The sequence below is a fragment of the Camelus dromedarius genome, chromosome 1 (genome assembly GCF_036321535.1).
Source record: "Camelus dromedarius isolate mCamDro1 chromosome 1, mCamDro1.pat, whole genome shotgun sequence".
Classification (NCBI taxonomy): Eukaryota; Metazoa; Chordata; class Mammalia; order Artiodactyla; family Camelidae; genus Camelus; species Camelus dromedarius.
Window position 1 is genome coordinate 39,695,797 of NC_087436.1, and position 18,834 is coordinate 39,714,630.

At 36.7% G+C, this 18,834-nt stretch overlaps 1 long non-coding RNA gene across 2 annotated transcripts in view; it reads left to right on the forward strand.

Annotated features, from left to right (window-relative positions):
• The window catches only part of LOC105093636 (uncharacterized), a 697,614-nt gene that overhangs the window by 176,488 nt on the left and 502,292 nt on the right, over window positions 1–18,834 (forward strand). For both annotated transcript variants that reach the window (XR_010377608.1, XR_010377607.1), the window contains one exon: window positions 10,010–10,182. This is a non-coding gene — a long non-coding RNA (uncharacterized LOC105093636). The remainder of the gene's footprint in view (window positions 1–10,009; window positions 10,183–18,834) is intronic.

The following is an 18,834-nucleotide window of genomic DNA, read 5'->3' on the forward strand; positions in this document are numbered from 1 at the left end:
CACAGTCAGATTTTATTTCAACAAGATTTTGGTACTGAAGAAAAGCCCTGAAAGTAAAACTGGAATGATTGAAGAGCTTTGAAGAGGGATGAAGAGAATAATAAAATGAAATTATTGAGGGAGGTACTAAAATCAGGGATGATGATGAATCTTCACTCCTCTAAGTACCACAGCTTCCCAAGAGCAGTGGATTCTTGTAAAATCCCTCCGAGTAGCATTTTAGCTTGATTAAAAAAATGTATATATATTACTTCTTCTTATTAACATCACGTCCCATGGCATCCTGGCTGAATTGTGGGGGAAAAAACACATAAACCCTTTGTAAAAATAAGGACACTGTAGTATGAAATAAGTTTTTTAAATGTGGAGGAAGAAAGGAGACTATAGACCTGAAATTGAGTGTGCTCTACTTGGTTGTCTGAGATAATATTTGAGGCCTGTGATTGAGACAAATCACAGTGTGACTGGTCCCCATGCCCCAAACATCTTCATATCTCATATGCCAAAAGTTTTACATTGGAAAGATCAGATTACAATTTTCCATCAAAGATAATGGGAAAAATATAAAAACAAACATTCGGCCTGAGGCCTTTATGCAACAGTAGGAAGAAAGAATATAATCTTTATGTCTTGGGAATAATGTGATTTCTGTAGATCAGTCATTTGTAAAAAGCACGGGCTGAACATTAATCTTCCTTTTCCCTCTATCATTTTGGTACTGGAACCCCAGGATTAAGTTTGAGATTTTTAGCTTTAGTTATTGGCTTCCAATTCAGGAGGAAATGATTTTCCTCATCTCCTAAACTGCAAAGTTAAAATAATAAAGAACTTAAATTGGAATACTAGATATCCCTAAGAACATTTCAGGGTGTGTTTATCACTGCTTAAATACTGGCTTATAACAACCAATTAAAAAAACAAATCACAGCTCTAGGGTTTTTATAGTGTCAGATGTCAGAAGCGTTGTTTTTTGAAAGTGGGTAAACAAAAAATTACAAAATATTTGTAAGAATGTATATAGCAAAAATCAACAGAATTGAGGCACTTTTTCCAGGTGCCCTCTTAAAAGCTCATCAATCTATTTCACCTCTGTTTATTGAACACATGATATTAATCAGCATGTTTTCTACAATGAATTTCCTTCTAATCCTTGTTATAATAGCTTTAAAGCAGACCTCTAAGGAATGCCCCAGTCAAAAGACAGAAGTATAGTAAAAGAACAAGAAGGAACTCAGGAATAAACAGTTGAGCTAGAGTTTCTAATAAATTATTAATTATTAAAAGTAATTAATTCATAATCTGCGTATTATATATGTTATCTACAGGCTAAGACTGTAAGGTTTTCACCTACCAAAAATGATTGACTGAATTTGTCTCTACTTCTGTATTACCTAATAAAAGATAGTTAAGGTAAATTTAGAACAGCTAGAATTTGAAGCATGTTTGTTTTATGTTTACTAAGCTATATTGTTTGCCAACATGAGGTCTTTTTTGAGCATGAAATTTCTGGTTACATCATGTCTAATTTTTGTAATTCCAGCAACCATTTGGAACTTGTTCCCGATCGTAGATTAGTGAAAGTGGATTCTGTGCCTTTAGCAAAGGAATATAACCTTTCTTTGTGTAACTGCTGTAATATTTCTTCTCTTTGACACCAACAATGTCCAAAGTACTCCTATCAAGGTACATATGGTACAAATGGAACAAACATGAAATGATTTATGCACTCTTGAGTGTGTCCTATCCCTTATTAAATGAAGACAAATTACTGTACTTTGCAGGGATGCATTCTCCACCCTCCTACCCCCTCCATAAATTCATTCTTTGTAGATTTCAAGAGCTCGGTCTTAGGTCTAATGGAAATGTGTTTTAACATACTACCACTGTTTTCCCACTTTCTGATGTCTGCTATGTATATGATCAGTGCAGTGTTCCTGTAGGGAATCTTGGTTGGATTCCATTTTGGACAGAACCCTGCATATATAGGTTTTAGATTTTTTTCTTTACATTACTTGTTCTTAGATAATTTCTACTGAAAGATTTCCAATGGTGTATGTGATATCCAGGGTTTTGATTTATATGCCTTTACTCTCTATTTTCCTTTTACATGTGTGTCATTTTTATGAGGTCATTAATGAACTTTCTACTAGGTCACTTCGGTTAAAGTACTTCAGTGCAAAGAATGGCTTTTAGGGATCAATAATTATGGTGAATAAAGTAATGTATTAATGTAGAAAAGGAGCATTTATATTAACTTCATAAATGAACACTATCTGGTCGTTTAATGGACAAGCTCACTCCAATCACTCTATAGATTATTACCACTCACAGTCTGCTGTTTTATCAGCAAATGTTAAAGCAAAGAATTAAGAATTTTTGAGAAGCCAAAGAAAGACGATGTGATCTCATCCTTAAGCCTCAGGGAAATATTTTGCATAAAATCTGTTTCCAGACGCTTGCTCTTAAGTTTAGGATTGTGGAGGTCCTTTGATTTTCCTTGTTTGATTCTGCCAATGTGCTGAAAGGTCAAACGGGAAAGACAATTAAGTAATTTGGATACTGAAAGGCTTATTGTTCTAAAATTAAGTAGAACACATTCCATTGCTAGAGAAGTGAATAGTTGTTTATATTTATGTAAAAAGGAAACCTTCAGCTAAATCTGTATTACAAATATGTAACAGTATAATTGTCAATCTATTTAGGAGCCAAAGATTTAATTTTAAAGTACTTAAAAAATCTTTTAATATTACTCTGTAATTGAAAGGCCAAAAACATGGTCTGATGTGAACAACAGAAGACGACCTCTAAAATTTTTGCAGATCAATTAACTGGACTTTATTTTTAATAACAATTCTTGTTCCTTGTGCAGCAGAAAGGAGGGCATCCAGTTGCTAAATGTGTTATCCAATTCTCATCTCATTTTAATAATGAAGCCATCAAAATTGGAGGAATTAACCAACTTGTTGAATTCTACATTTTAAGTAAAGCGATAGAACAATTCAAGTATTTTGAGCTGAAAGGAAAATCTAAAAGGCACAAAAATCAGAGGAAATTATAGATGAGATAATCCCCAAATCCAAAATAACGATACAAACTTTGTCTCCAGTTGCTTAGAAAAATCCTTCTACTACTTTTGTATATTCTGGAAAATTATCAATTCTTAACTTCTCAAAATAAGATTTCCTTCTTTATGTAATTATTGAGTATGTTCTAAAATGAATAAATAGCATTAAATTAAAATGTTCAATTTCAAAATTTTTTCAGGCACCAAAATATTTTATGTTTTACTTTGATTTATATTAGTATTTACTAATAATTATTGATTATCATTTCCTTGAACCTGTATAGTATCTGGGGATGATTAATGTATCCAGAGCTTTGTCTTTCATTCAGGAATATGCCTGCATTTGTTCCAATCTTTTCAAAAAATCTATCTCACAATATTTTTAAAGTTTTCTTCATAGGTCATTCATATTAAGCTTATATTTTCATATTTCATGTATTTTTTTTGCTATTGTGAATGTGGATCTTTTAAAATTATTGTTGATTATTATAATCTAAATATTTGGAATATTTCTGCTTTTTCATAATGTGCTATTGCATTTAGATCATTTTTAATCCATTTATTTGGTTCATTGCAGCTATGTAGAATATGCCTTTGATTTTAGCAAAACCTATTTGTCAATTTTGACTAGCAGTAATTTATAAGAGAAGTGTTTCCCACCAAAGGATTAGTCACACTAAAGACTACTTGTAGATGTTTCAAAATTATTTTTCTGTGTAGTTTTACTTGGCTACTTTTTTGCATTTTCTTAATAAATCTAAGAGTTTTATGGTTGGATCTCTTAAGTTTCCTAGGCAATCACATAGCATAAAAAACTGTAACTTTGATCTTTCTTTTCCAATTGAAATATATATTTGTTATTTTCTTTTTTGATTTATTTTTGGCAGTAAACAGAAATTTCAGGATAAAATTTTGGTATTGATAGGTGACAGTACTGGCTTGTTTCCAGTATGAGTAGGATACCTCTGGTATTTGGCATTGGGTAACTTTTTTTTTATAGGTTGTATTTATCCCATTAAAAATGGCAAATTTTACTCCAAGCTTAATATACTTTTCTTTTAATCAAAAGCCTTTTCAACATCTGAGATAGTATTATATTTTCAAATTTGATCTATTCATTTAATTATTATATAAATAATTCTTATTTATTAGAATACTCACACCTTCCTTCCTCCCTCCCTCCCTTCTTTCCTTCCTTCCTTTTCTTCTCCAGTAATCAATGCATTATGTACCTGCCATAGATTATTCTTTAAATGTAAACATTTTAATCTTTAACTATAAGTAATATTAGTTGATAAAAAAGATCCTTGATTGGACATTATTTTCTTTGGCGTATTCTTCAAAAAGTTATGTGAAACACTTACTGAGTTCTTTTTCAGAAACTATATTCTGTAGTACAAATCTTAGGAACTATGTTTGTTGTGCCTGACAGCTCTTCCAAAATGCAATTAAGGGTTTTTTTAAAGGACATATGGAAGCCTACCAAACAAAAATAAAGAACAGTTTTTGCAAATTACATACTTAGTGCAGAAACTTACCTCATTTTCAGCATTATAAAGACATATTTAATATCAGTCCACTTTAAAGCACTATTTTAAAGAAAAATAATGGGAAATAAAGTTAGATAACTAACATTAATGTTTAGATTTTTTTCAAATCTGGAACCCAATTTCATGACTATTATCTTTAAATGTGCTGTATTTATTATTTATTTATTATTATTATCTATGATTTTGGTTAAAGCAAACTACACAGAAAAATAATATCGGGACATCTGCAAATTGTCATTTGTGTGATAATCCTTTATGTGGGAAACACACTCTTCTCATAAATTACTGCTAAGTCAAAATTAGACAAATAGGCTTTTGGAAATCAATTCTACATAGCTGCAATGAACCAAATAAACAAAGAACTATCCAACTGCAAAAGCACTTGAAGGAAAAACAGAAAGTATGTGTTTTGCTGGTGGCAAATGAGAACATCTTGCCTTTGTAACCCTCTTAAGAATATTTTGTGTTTAGCTACAATTGTAAAGTTGAAGCTACATAAAATTTCCTGAGTTGTTTCGCAGTTATTATGAACCCAACCTATTAAAAAAACACTTTGTTTATTCAAGACAGCCATTAGAAGGAACTTTAAATGCATCTTATTTAGAAGATCAAGTATGTAGAACTATTCCAGAACTAAATGCAAAGGAAGGGTATAGCTTAGTGGTAGAGCACATGCTTAGCATGCATGAAGTACTGGGTTCAATCCCCAGTACTTCCATTAAAAACAAAAACCAATAAAACAAAGAAAGAAAGAACTAAATGAAAATACCATGAACAGAGTTATTTGACAGTTGAGTATATTTAGAATACTAGAATATACTTGAATATTAGATAGTTGAGTGTATTATAGGTATCACCTTTAGAAAAAAATAATTCCATGTAGTTGGCTATTTCATGATAAATTATCATGTTGATAGCAGTGCATGTTGGGATAAACTGAGGAAAGTTCTTTCTCATCTCATTTTTTTATAGCATCCCTGTGGCGTTAGGACTCATCACGAGGGTATCGCATTTCTACTTTTTATTTTGGAAAAGAAAAATTATCTGTTTGACCCAGTATACCGAGTCCCATGTTAAAATTTCTGGCATTAGTAATATTCAAAAGAAGGCAAATTTAAACAATAATGAGGCCATTTTAGCATCTTTTAAATTAGTATAGACATTAAAAATGATAATAACTGAATGCTGGCAAGTTCCCAATAAAGCTGATACATTAAATGTGAATTCATATACCTCTTGGAAAGTAATTTGGATATATACATATATATCCTACACCATAGAAAAGTTTATGCTCTCTGACTCTGTAATTCTACTATTGAGAATTTACCCTGAGGAAACTCCTCAAAAGAAGTTTTAAAAAAAGCTATGAACATAAAGAACCTTATTGCAACCACGATTATAGTGAAAAATCGGCAATAAGTTGAATACTAAAAACATGGTAAAACTTAAGTAAATCAACGTCTAGATGGATGATGTTATATTCTGGTGTCATCAAGTAAAAATTATGAAGATTGTTGAACATAGAAAAGTGTTTGGGATGTCAGGCTAAATGACAAAATGTGAGAAGCAAAATTTTGTGTACTCAAACCATGAACTCAAGTCCATATGTACGTATCCTGGAAAAAAAGCTAAAAACTGGCTTTAGAGAAGTAAATTATATATTTTTTCTTTTAAAATATATGTTGACATTTTAAATATGTGTGTTGCATTTCAGTGGCTAATTAGCCAATGGTTTATTGATAATTTATTGAAATATTCATGAAAAAGAATTCTTCCTGAAGTTCATAGCTGAAGCCCCATCCACTTTATATTTAACATTACGGCGTCATCACACTATCGAAAACATATGCAGAGTAGGATGGTTTCAGTGAATCTACTGTGAAGATATGTGTGATCTGACACATCACTTAAGTTTGCTTAGCTGATAAAATATGTTCCATATATTACATCTACATATATATAATTCATTATTTTGCCAAACACATTGGTATTTGCTTCAAACAAAATCGTATATATAATCACGAAGGTAGTTAAGCCTTAGAGTGATAAGTAAAATTGTAGAGCAGGGTTATAGTATTTGGTAAAGAAAAAGATGTACAGGGAAAATAACAAAATAAATTATTTATAGAATTGAATGAATACATATACATGCATGAACATATACATGTCGAATCACATTCTGCCCTTTCTCAGTGTATATCTGAGGTACTTAGGCATTTGGGAAGCTCAGCAATCATGTAGATCAGGCGTTGTAAACTCAAATCCTCCAAGGGCCAGACTACTGCACTAAGAAGCAAAGCTGTTTGGGTTTCGTTTACAGTTTGTGACCCATCCGAAGAGGGTCAGCATTAAAATGAATTTATATGAAGAAAATGAAAACACAATGGGTCAAGCAAAATACATTTATTTGCATGTCATACCCAGCTCAGAGCAGCTAGTTTGTGATCTTGAGTCCTAGTACAAATTCTATTTTATCCTATCCTATCCTATCCTAGAACTAAAGCATGACACTCTGAAAAGAGAAACGACTTGTCTAAGAGCACAGCAAATTACTCACAGGATTGCTTCTAGAACCCGGGCTTCTGAGCCTTTGGTTTTTCTGGTGAAACTGATTTTTTTTTTGGTTGGCTAAGGAAGAATTCTATGTTAAAAAGTAAAACTACAGAACATGGAGAATATTTTATTTGTATGGTACATTTAATTTTAGTGCTATGCTTCTAAAACTACTTTTGCCCACATCTCCCAAAACTCAGATTTCCCCTGAAAGTCAAATAAACAGCAACCTTACTTCTCTCATGTATACACATACAAACTGAGTGTGAAGTTTGCTAATATCTGCTAATTCTGCTAATATCAGAGCAAATGATTCCTTTCAAAATAGGGCATCACAAGGAAAAGTAGAAACCTGGCCATCTTTCTATAACCCAAGTGACATTGGCTTTTGAGACCCTATTTTTGTTTGTTTGTTTGTTTTTTTAGTGACAGCTTAAAGATTTATTTTTAATTTTTTTAAGTGACAGCTTAAAGATATATAGAGATAATTCACACACCACAAAACTCACCCATCTAATGTACAATTCATCAGGTTTCAGTATATCCAGTTACACAGCCGTCCTCGCTGTCTAACTCCAGAACATATTCTTTACCCCAAAGAGAAACACTATACTCACTGGTTACTCCTAATTCCTCACAAACCCTAATTTTTAAACACCCATTTACCTTCTGTCTCTGGACTTGCCTATTCTGCACATTTCATGAATTATAAGATACATGGCCCTTTGTGACTGGCTTTTTTCACTAGCGTGTTTTCAAGGTTTGTCCATGTGGATGTATCCGTGCTTCATCTCTTTTTATGGCCGAATACCATTCCATTGTATGGATATAGCACATATTTTTTATCTATTCACCAGTTGATGGACATTTAGGTGGTTTCTCCTTTTTGACCATTTTGAGTTATCTTGCCATGAACAGCGGTGTTCTAGTTTTTGGGTCACTCTATGTTTTCATTTCTTTTGGGTATATACTTGGCAATGGAATTACAAGGTCATTTAACTTTCTGAAGAACCACCAAACTGTTTTCATAGTAGCCGCACTGTTTTACATTCCCACCAGCAATGTATGGGAGTTCCTGTAGCTCCATAATCTCACCAACACTTACTGTCCAATTTTTTGATCATAGCCATCCTAGAGGCCATGAAGTCAAAATTGAGTGATTTTGCACTGTGGTTTTGACTTGTATTTTCTTAATGACTAATGTGTTGGACATGTTTTTATGTGCTTATTGGCCATTTGTATATTTCTTTGGAGAAATGTGAGACCCTATTTTGAATGGAGTTGTTGGTGCTGCCTAACTCATTTGTCAAATGTCTGCTCCAAGGAGGAGGGCTTCAGAATGTTGAACTCTGGATCTTCTAGCAGTTTCAGAATAATGAATGATTTGCAATATTATTCACATTTTAACATCTCTTATGTCTAATAAGTCACATTCTCTAACCCAACACAGTGCTTGCATTATAATTTTTTTCTCTCATTAACATAGCACTCCTAATTTTGCCAATCAACTCAAAGGCCCTCCGTTTACAAGAAATTTTCATATACATTAAGCAATGATTATCATAAAAAAATCCTTTAGAACCAAATACATAATTCTGGGTCTCCCTTCTTTAGTCTTCTTCTTTTTCAGCCTCATCTGTCTTCCAGTCATCAATAAATCTTCCTAAAACATGGCTTAGATTAGGTCATTTCTCTGCTCAAAAACTTTGAGTATTTGTCATTAGAGATTATTATCTAAGCCAATGGTTTCCAGACGATGAACACTTGGAGTACTGCAGTAAATTCACAGAGATGCCACAGAATTTTTGTAAAAATTGAAGGAAGGACAGTGTACATCTTCCTCACACTGTTGAAATTACTATCTCAAGGTAGTTTGCAATATTAATATTTGATTATGCTACAGTTCCTTTTGGTGACATCTTACTTTTTCAAAGGTGAGTTTTCAACAATTGCTGTGACAAGAAGCAAGTACCTCTTGGAAAACAGTACAGGACATGAATTGAGGATGGTGGCATCCAGTCTGATTTTGACTCTTTAGAAATTGTGCAGGGCCAGGAGGCATACACATCCCATTAGTAAAACTGTGATTGCTTAAGAAAGAAAGAAAATAGAATTTTTTCTTTAAATGTATATACACTTATTTTTTCAAATAATTACTAACTTGTTAGGACATAAATATATATTACGTTGTTTGAACCTAACTACTTAATAAATGAAGATATTAAGCACTTCTTTTGGTCTAGAGTTGCCGTGAAAAAATTACTGATACAAAAAGGGTACCAGGAACCGAGAAGATTTGGGAATCTCTGACTAAGCCTTTTAGCCTTGTGTTCAGTGGTTTTAAAATATTTCCCCAATTCTTTTAAATTTATGTTAGACTGTTTCCTTACTTTAGTACTCTTTTATTTCTTGAATCATGCCTTCATTGTCTCTTGATCCTGGTTCTTCCAGTCAGTACTTTGCATATGTACCTCCCAACCTGCACTTTTGCCCATATGCTTTCCACACAAAATATTAATTTGCATTTTGTCATCTCTTTTTCCCTCCCTTGTCCAAACAGGTTCTCAGGCTTTTGTAGATCCTTGAATAAAGAGGGAGAAGGGATGCCTTCTAGTCCAAAAGTAGAAGTTGTTTATAGACAAACTGTTTTCCAGATTTTGTTTTATTCAGAAGGTCACAGTCCTTGAGAGATTTATGTTTGGGATTGAAGGAGAACAGGAAGGGGACTGTGTTGAAGGTGGAGAAAAAAGAGAAAAGGAGAGTGTACTAGTTCCCTAGGGTTACTGCAACAAATTCACATAAACTTCTTAACTTTAAAAAACAGAAATTCATTCTCTTACAGTTCTGGATACCAGAAGTCCAAAATCAAGAAGTCAGCAGCATTGGTTCCTTCTGGAGGCTCTGAGGGAGAATCTGTTCCAGGTCTCTCTCCTAGCTTCTGGTGATTGCTGGCAATCCTTGGTGTTCCTTGGCTTGGAGACACATCACTTCATCCTTGGCTTCCATCTTCATGAGGTAACCTCTATGTCTCTGTGTCCTCTCTTCTTTTTATAATGACACTTGCACTGGATTTGCGGCCCACCCTAAACCCAGGATGATTTCACCTCAAGATCCTTAACTAATTGCATCTGCAAAGACCCTATTTCCAAATAAGGTCATATTCTGCGATTTCAGGGAAACATGGATATGGGGGAACACTAGTCATCCCACTACAGAGAGTGATACTCTCTGGGAATGTTAGGAGATTGGGTGGCACAGTGTGAAGAGGAATGAAGGGGTTCCTGTCTCACCAAGTAGAAGAAAACTTGGGTATCAGGACTCTGGCATAAACCAAGATTCTCCTGTCCAAACTTGGCATAGAAATGGCAGTCACCTGCCTGCAAAGAACCACACAGACTTGAGTCATATTTGATTTGAGCAAAGTAATTTCATGATCTTTGCACATTCGAGTCTGTAGAACATAGTATGTCACTACCCTAGTCTAAGACTAAGCTCAAATTCTCTTTCTCAGGGAAAACTCAGGCTGAAGTCATTCTTTTTCTCTTTGTAGTGATTTTGGTAATTAATACTGTGTTGCTTCATCTCATTTTTCCCTTTTGAAGTGTTTGCATTTTAAACATGTGAAACTATTTATCATTTCATGTCTTTATATTGTTTCCCTCCTATATTAGATTTTAGCTCCACTAAGGAAGGGACTGTGTAGCCATCATGATTCTTACCATCATGCATTCACTAGATGTGGATTTAATTTTTTTATACTTTATTTTTAATTTTTTTTCTGTTTTTAGCCTTATCTTTTTTTTAAACCTTTTTTTTTGGGGGGGGGTTGTAATCAGATATGTTTGTTTTTTCATTTATAATGGGGGTACTGAGGATTGAACCCAGGACCTCATGCATGCTAAGCATGCATCTACCACTGGGCAATACCCTACTCCCTTATGGACTTAAAATTTGATTTATGGCTTTTACCTTTTGTTCCTATCATTTCCTATTTCTCCTTTTGCTATAGTTTAAACATATTTCTTAAATGTGGTAGTATGTGGTATTTTTTCAATGCAAACAAATTATTTGAGGAGTTTTTTAACAAAGCGTTCAGCTGGGAAACATTCTTTATGATTTTGACCCACCCATCCCAGGATAAAAGGCAAGTGAAAAAAGTGGGTTTTGTTGTCTCTGTCCCTTGGCATCTCAGGTGCACCAAGATTGCTTTCTTTTGTGTTGAGCAGTGTTGCTAGTTGACCTTAGCAGTTTCTGAATTTCACAGTCTAGTTTGTTTTATCAGAAGTATATGGCAGTGAGCTCTGGGTAAGTGCGAAATGAATTACAATCTGATGTACAAACAGATCTTCTGGGGTTCAGTAGATGTTCTTATGGGGATACTCTGCTCCACTGGATTTCTTTCCATGGTGTGCAACTTTTATATCATGTTGGAACTCAGAATAATACAAAACTTAGGAAAAATTTTAATCTCAAAATGTTTAAGTCATTTTCAAAGAAAACTCAATTAGTCTTCCATGTCCAGGACAAACATATTCACTTTATTCTGTTTTATTTTAAGAAGTGGCAGACTTAAACAGAAAGAGAGAACTCCTGATATCAGTGCAACTTTTCTTCAGTTCCAGAACATTCTATGCTGAGAGTGGATTTGAATATCTCCCAGGAAATCTATAAGCCATGTTCTATGGGTAGACTGTCAGATTCCAGATCTGTCATTATCTTTCACTTGACACAAATATTTCTTGTTTAAATCTGGGAAACTTAAAAGACAGTAGTATCCTTGTTAAATACCTAACTGTGTTTATTTAACTGCACTTCTCCAAAATACTATTATTTAAAATATCTTTAATCAGTATAAAGAAAAGAAATATCTTAGATTTTCTTGCCAAAGTATACATTCTTTGCCACAAAGACATTAAGTATATTTTTCTCCTAATTCTAATGTAAAAACCCATTTTTCCTTAAATTATAAAAGTGAATCTACTTCTGTACATTTTACTAATTTTTAATTTCTGCTCCATATCCAGTCTGTACAGTAGAATCCTTCAGCCTTTACCTCTAGGAAGAACAGTGCCTAAGTTTTGAATTGGTAGCCAACATGAAATAATTGGTAATTTTACATGAAATTTGTTTTCTCTTTAAAAGTTGGAAAATCCAAAACCACATGGTTAACATTCCCCCAAAGCATTAATCTGATAGAATTTACTCCTTTAGACAGGTTCTGAAATAAATAAATTATATACTTAGTCCAGGACTCTGGGGTCCTTTCTGCCAGGACTGCACTGGCCCAGAGCAGGCAGGAAGACTTTTGATCCTAAGAACAGCTGCTCCTTGAGAAACTGGCTTTAGTGACTGGTTGCTGTCTTAATAGTCTTAATGATAATCTTAATAATTTGTCTAGCCCTTTAGTTTCTTTGTTTATACTTCCATAATACCCTGTGTTGTCTGCTAAACTCCACTGTGTCCACTTAGTGCTCTGTGATGTCCTGTATTCCTGAATTCTGCATGTGGCCTTTTTCAGACCCCTCCCCCTGCCCCTGCAGACTTGTACTCTGCCTTGTAATGATTTTTTAAAATATTGGTTTCGATTTTGTGGTCATAACTTTATTCTGAAATTCAGCTAAACTTACAGAGGGGATGAAGAAAATGGAACCGAAAGAGAGGTAAGAAGTAAGAGCACAAAGCAGCAGCATATGAGAGCAGATTCCCCAAATTTGGAAGGATTGGGTGGCTGTGGAAGAGGTCTACATTAGAAAAGTGGTGGTCTTCTCACTGGTCTTGGCTCTCACTGCTGGCTCTCCATGGCTTTGACAACCTCCTCCATGGGGCTCCCTTTCATTAGCCTACAGACCTTGTGGTTTCTGTCCAGTTAACCAGCAGGACAGATGAAACCTCTAGAAACCACTTGGATTGGGTCCAACATTTGCCTTCAACAAGGTGTCAGGGCTGATGTGCTTCCAGAAGTTCTCAGCAGCGTATTTCTCTTGGAAGATGGCTTTTCTACCAGAGTCATGGTTGCATGTGAAATCTCCACTCAGGTATGAAAACAGAGTAATCATTATGTAAATATAGAAATCCTTGTCACACAGCCCTTTCTCTCTGGTTCTCGGAGATTAAACATTTTTTGCTATTTTTAGAACATTGTCGGAAAAGACCTTCATCAAAGATGGGGCCTCAGTGTCAATAATAATACTGAACAGTAATACTGAATTATGCGACACTGAGTAGGTCCTGACTGGAGTCAGCCGAGGATTTATGTGGTGGCAGCTCTAAGAGGTAGATGCACAAAGGGCCTGGACCCCTTCTGGGGACCTCCACCTACATCTGTTATCTTCTTTTGGATGTTGTGCTCCCTCCTGGCTGGAATCTCAGCCCTGCTGCTTCTCAGTGAGGAAGGCTGGTCCCCAGGTTCAGTCTTCCCCCATCTGCTGTGAACTGCTCTGTCGTATACTTAGCTGGGTCAAGGGATTTAACAAACTTCAGGTCCCTAGATCTTGTGTTCTGGTTTCAAATTAAAAGAAATGGAGTGCATGAGACCATGGCACTGACCGTGGAAAAGTGACAATGGTTACAAGAGTGGATGGAGGTACAGTAAAGATTAGGCAGTGGGGAAATAAAAGAGGACTCTCTTTTGTGGGCTTGAAGGGAAAAGCATCAGTATGTAGGACTTTGTTTCACATGATCACTTTTGTAATTACACATGTGGTTTAATGTAAATACAAACGATTAACTGAAACCTAATAGAATTTTTACGTTCACTCACTGAGTCTTAAATGTTCCACATTGGCATGTTCTGGATCATGGCCCACGCCTGCTCCATTGTTTAGAAACCCAGTTTTCATTGGTGAGGAAATAGTCTCTGTGCATAAAATACTGAGAAGTATTAATAAAGAGAAGTAATAACTGAAGTTATGAGTGTTGGTATTCTGACTTTTATCAGCTCATCTCTACTCTTCCCACACAAGTTTTAGAGCTTGCACAGATTGAATGAAACTGAGTTTAATGGCTGATGTTGAAAATTTTATGTAAAAGTCCTGATATCTGTCTTTTCTTGAGAACACTGGAAGCTGGAGCCATGCGTGGTCCACACTCCCAGGCTGTCAGTGCGCCCCCTTAGGCCAGAGCGTGTGCTTCTATACCCTGAACATCGCAGCCCTGGACACTCCCTATTGCTTCTGGATTGTTCTTCCACTGGGCCTGCTTCACTTATGCTTGCTACTCACCAGCCACCTTCTTGTATTCATGTTGGCCTTCTGAGCCCGCTGAAAACCTCATGGTGTGTTTCACTTGTATTATACAGGTATTGCAGAAAACAGCAGCCTCCTTAATATAGTAATACCCAGAAACTCCAGTCTTCTAGGAAGAGGAATCAGAAGCCCAAAGCCCCAGCTTTTTCTTTATTTCCATGCGCTAGTGAGTTGTGCAGGCACTGCAGTCACCGACCCCAGAGCACACTCTCCCTGCTTAGTGGGCACTTGGCTCCCTGGCCACTTGCATGGACTTTAATTCTGACTTGAATCTTTTTCTTAATGCAACTGAGAAAACCTGAATTTTCAAACAGCTTACCCAATAGTGAGAAATAACCAAGAAAAGATGCAGCTTAGAAGAAGTCTAAATGTTCTTGTTTACAAAGGTATAGCTTGCTCCTTGGAGAGAACAGGCCCCATCAGATTCCATATGAGGTGATGATCACAGCTCCTGTTTTCTGAGTGCTTACCACCTCCCAGGTACTATATTGGGGTGAGATTTGTTTATTTGTTCACTAAAGCTTTACAAAAATCCTATAAGGTAATGATGTTTTCTCCCCTCTGCCAATCAGGAAACTGAGGTCGAGAGGCAAAGTAACTCTCGGTACATCATACAGCTTATTGACCAAAAAGCTGGGCTTTTATCCCAGATCTGATTCTAAAGCAGGCACTCTCTTATTTCACTACACTGAGAAAAATATTAGCTTAAGACTTTTCCTTCTTTGCTACAAGCCTCAATAGGCAACCAGACTGGCAGCCTCTTTATTATCTGTTCCCTCATCTGGCAGACTTGGTATCTTGAAATCCAGAATGAATGATACTCCTCACCTCTAGAAGAGGCTTGTCTTTCCAGTTGTGCTTTCTATATTGAGATGCATCCTTTTTGAATCTTTTGAGTCTTCTGGCCCCACCTGCAGGAGACTGGCCTTGTATGGCCCTGATATCTAACAAATGCAGTGTGCGTTTGTGCTGAAACATGTGGAAAGTGTTTCCTCACAGGTCCAGAGCGGGAGAGGGGAAGTCTGCCCATCCCACGCTGAAACCCGGGTGGGCTCGAAGGGGACGTGGCCCCTGTTGGAGGAAGGTCAGGCCTTAGTTGCTGAGTGTTCTCTAGAGGGCCAGGTGGGGTGTGTGGGGGCGGAGGGACAGGGAAGACGCTTTCCCTCTGGAGAGGCTCTTGGGCTTTCCTAGTTTCCAGGTCTTGGGAGGATCTAACACAGCAGCAGAAGCACTGTCTCAGAGCGATGGGAAGGCACATTTTAATTCTGTGTTTTCTGCCTTTCCCTTTCATTCACGTGTGATGGTGCTATGGTCTAAACCTGTTCCCCCCAGATTCATGTGTTGAGATCCTAATGCCAGCTGCGATGCTGTTAGGAGATGGCACTTTTGAGATTTGCTCGGGTGATGATGTGGAGCCCTTACAAATAGAATTAGTGTTTTTATAAAAGACACCCCAGAGAGATCCCTCACCCTTCCACCCTATGAGGACACCAGGAAAAAGGCCTACCCAGGCAGGCACCCTGATCTTGGATTCTCAGCTTCTGGAACTGTGAGAAATAAATTTCTGTTGTCTGTAAGCCACTCAGTCTATGGTATTTTGTGATAGTACACCCAGTGGACTAAGACAATGGTTATAAAGTGAAGCAGTTGTGTTCCTAACCCAAGGGCACGTGAAACCATTGTTCTATCACCCAGGGGGCAGGCATGGAGGAAAACCAATGCCCCAACAGCACACAGACCAGGTTGTGGTTGGAGACGCTCAGACAACACAATTCTGACCTGAAAGTAGCTTTTATGTTAAGGCTTCTAATATCTTTGCCTCTTTTTTCAGTGAAGGGTATATCCTGGCGTCTCTGAGTAGCAGGATCACAGAGAAGATGGAGAATATGAACAGAGAGGAAGAGCACAGCCATGTGCTGGGGGCCCACAGGGGTCCTGGGGTGATACAGCATTACTGACAAGGGCCATGTGGAGGACACTGTGATAAGCCACCCGGATTTCCACTTTAGGATTGAAGGGTTTGCTCCCCAGTTGCTAGGAATGCTGTAGGCAGAGAGACCTCAGCTATCATCCGTCTGCAGAATATGCTTCTGCTGAGAAGCAACTCACCCAAGGTCACAGTCCATTTCTTGGGTGGCCTGTATCCAATGATGAATTGACATGAGATATAAAAATTTTGGCCTTATCTCCTTAATTCAGGACAACTCTGAAGGACCATTCCCATCTTACAGCTTCCCAGAGAGTTGGCTGAGGCCTCTGCTGAGATTGCATCGATGCTCAGCCTCTCCTTTTGCCCCGTTCTGATGTTTTCCTACTCCTTTCCATAGATGTTGAGCCTAAGAGCACTTCCCAATAACCGTCTTACACACTAAACTCTGTCTCAGCATTTTCTTCCTGGGGCACCTGACATGTGACAGCCACAAACGGTGTGGAGCAGAGGGGGCTTCTCCATTCACAGCAGCAGATGGTCCAGGGGTCCACCTGGGTTGTTCTATGTGAGGAAAAGTCCATTAGCTGCAGAGGTGGAGAATGATTCTGCCTGGAATGATTACTGGCAGAGGCTTTGAAATGTTCTTGCGAGCACTGTTTCCTCACTTATTGTCCCTCCATAAGCTTCTGAGGGTTTTGGAAATACGGGGTAAGTTTATATCTTGATTTAGAGACCAGCAGAGGAGACCCAAGGATTTCTCTGCAGAAGACTACAGTAGATTCCATCTAGATCCCATCTGAAGTATGAAAATTTTTCTGATTACTCAGTCCATATTGGCTTCTCTTGTTTCTAATTCTGCACCTCAATTTGTATTTCAAAATTTGCTATGCACCTCTAGGCTTCTACTCTTTGCTATTCTACTGTGAAGTCTTGTCTTCCCAATAAATTTATGCATTTTCTAAGGATGTTTATTGTTTAGATTTATATATCTCCATCACAAAAAGTAGCTCAGAACTGGGCACAGAGGAGACATCAATAAATATTTTCTGATTAAGTTCAGATGAACCTCTCATTAATGGTTTGAACAATGGATGAGCATGTGATTCAAAAGGCTATATCATGTTGGGAGCAGAATTGGGCCGTTGGGGCAGTTTGTCAAGGAAATAGCCTTGGACCATTTCAAAAATTTATTTCCAAGTCTCTATTACTTGCTTTCTCCTCACCTTTGCCTCTTTTCTTTAAAAAATATTTTATTTTTATTTTATAAATTTCTGTACAGTATCAAAGCTTTTTTTTTTAAACATACACACCACCCCCCTCCACGCACACAAATCACTTGTATTACCACAACACAGATAACTGTTATTATATTCTTCCAGGGATTTTTATATTCATGGCTCTACATGTTTATATCACACACCTAAAGCAATTTTGGGCAAAGTCACCCTCATTCATCATCACTAATCTGACTGGTGGAAAATACTGCATCATCATGTTATATTGTCTTTCTTTTGTTACTGGTGAAATTAAACATTGTTTACTAGGTGTTTATTGATATTCCTTTCCTCTTATTGAGAACCTCCCGAGATCCAGACAATGTGCTAGGTCTCCTACACCTGTTAACTCATTTAATAAACGTCACACTTTAGCTGATGTTCCTTTATGTCCGTTCATCAGGAGACATCTTTCCTCCTACTGTGTTATGATCCGGTGATACAGAAATAAAAGTTGCTATATATTTTGTTCCTTAACAGCTGAAAACCCTGCTCAACTTACTGTTACTCCAGTGAGTCTTGTAAAGATGGATGTTCTCTTAGGAGTGAATTTCACCATCTTCCTTCTTGTAACATTTCAAGAAACTGAGCCACAGAGAATGTGAAGACCCAAGCTGCTAGGACTGGCTGGGGAGCTGGCCTGGGGTCTGGGCCCCCTGATTGCTGGTCCTGTCCTTTCTCTGTTACATGATTTCTTCTTGACACACATGGGTGCCATCCAGAGACTGATTGTAGGGAAGCCTCTAGATTAAAATTAAAATAACCATCATGAATAAAAAAGACAGGAACTATCAAGAAATAACTTGGTATTTGAGTACACAGTGCTTAGAGCTAAAGGTCATGCTTACTTCACAGCACAAGTGGAATAAGCTTGTTTGATGGGAAAATACACCTCTTATTTGGTTGGGGTGGCAGAGATGAAAGATTTAAATGGCCTTTAAAAAATATTGCTTTCCTGAACTCATAGAAAACATTTGTCAAACAGCTATTGCTCTTACTCTAGTAAACTATAGTTAGTAAAAAGAGAGCAAATAATTTGCATATTAAAAGAATGATAAATCAATGAGTAGCAAATACATGCCATGTAGTATGTATTTATCTTTCGCTGCTATCCAGTATCTGTTCCATTTCCAATCAATGCCTTGATTTTCCTGGGAAAGATATGAATTTCTCTTATTCTAAATACTACCTTTCAAACTTTTCCACTGCAGTTCATAGA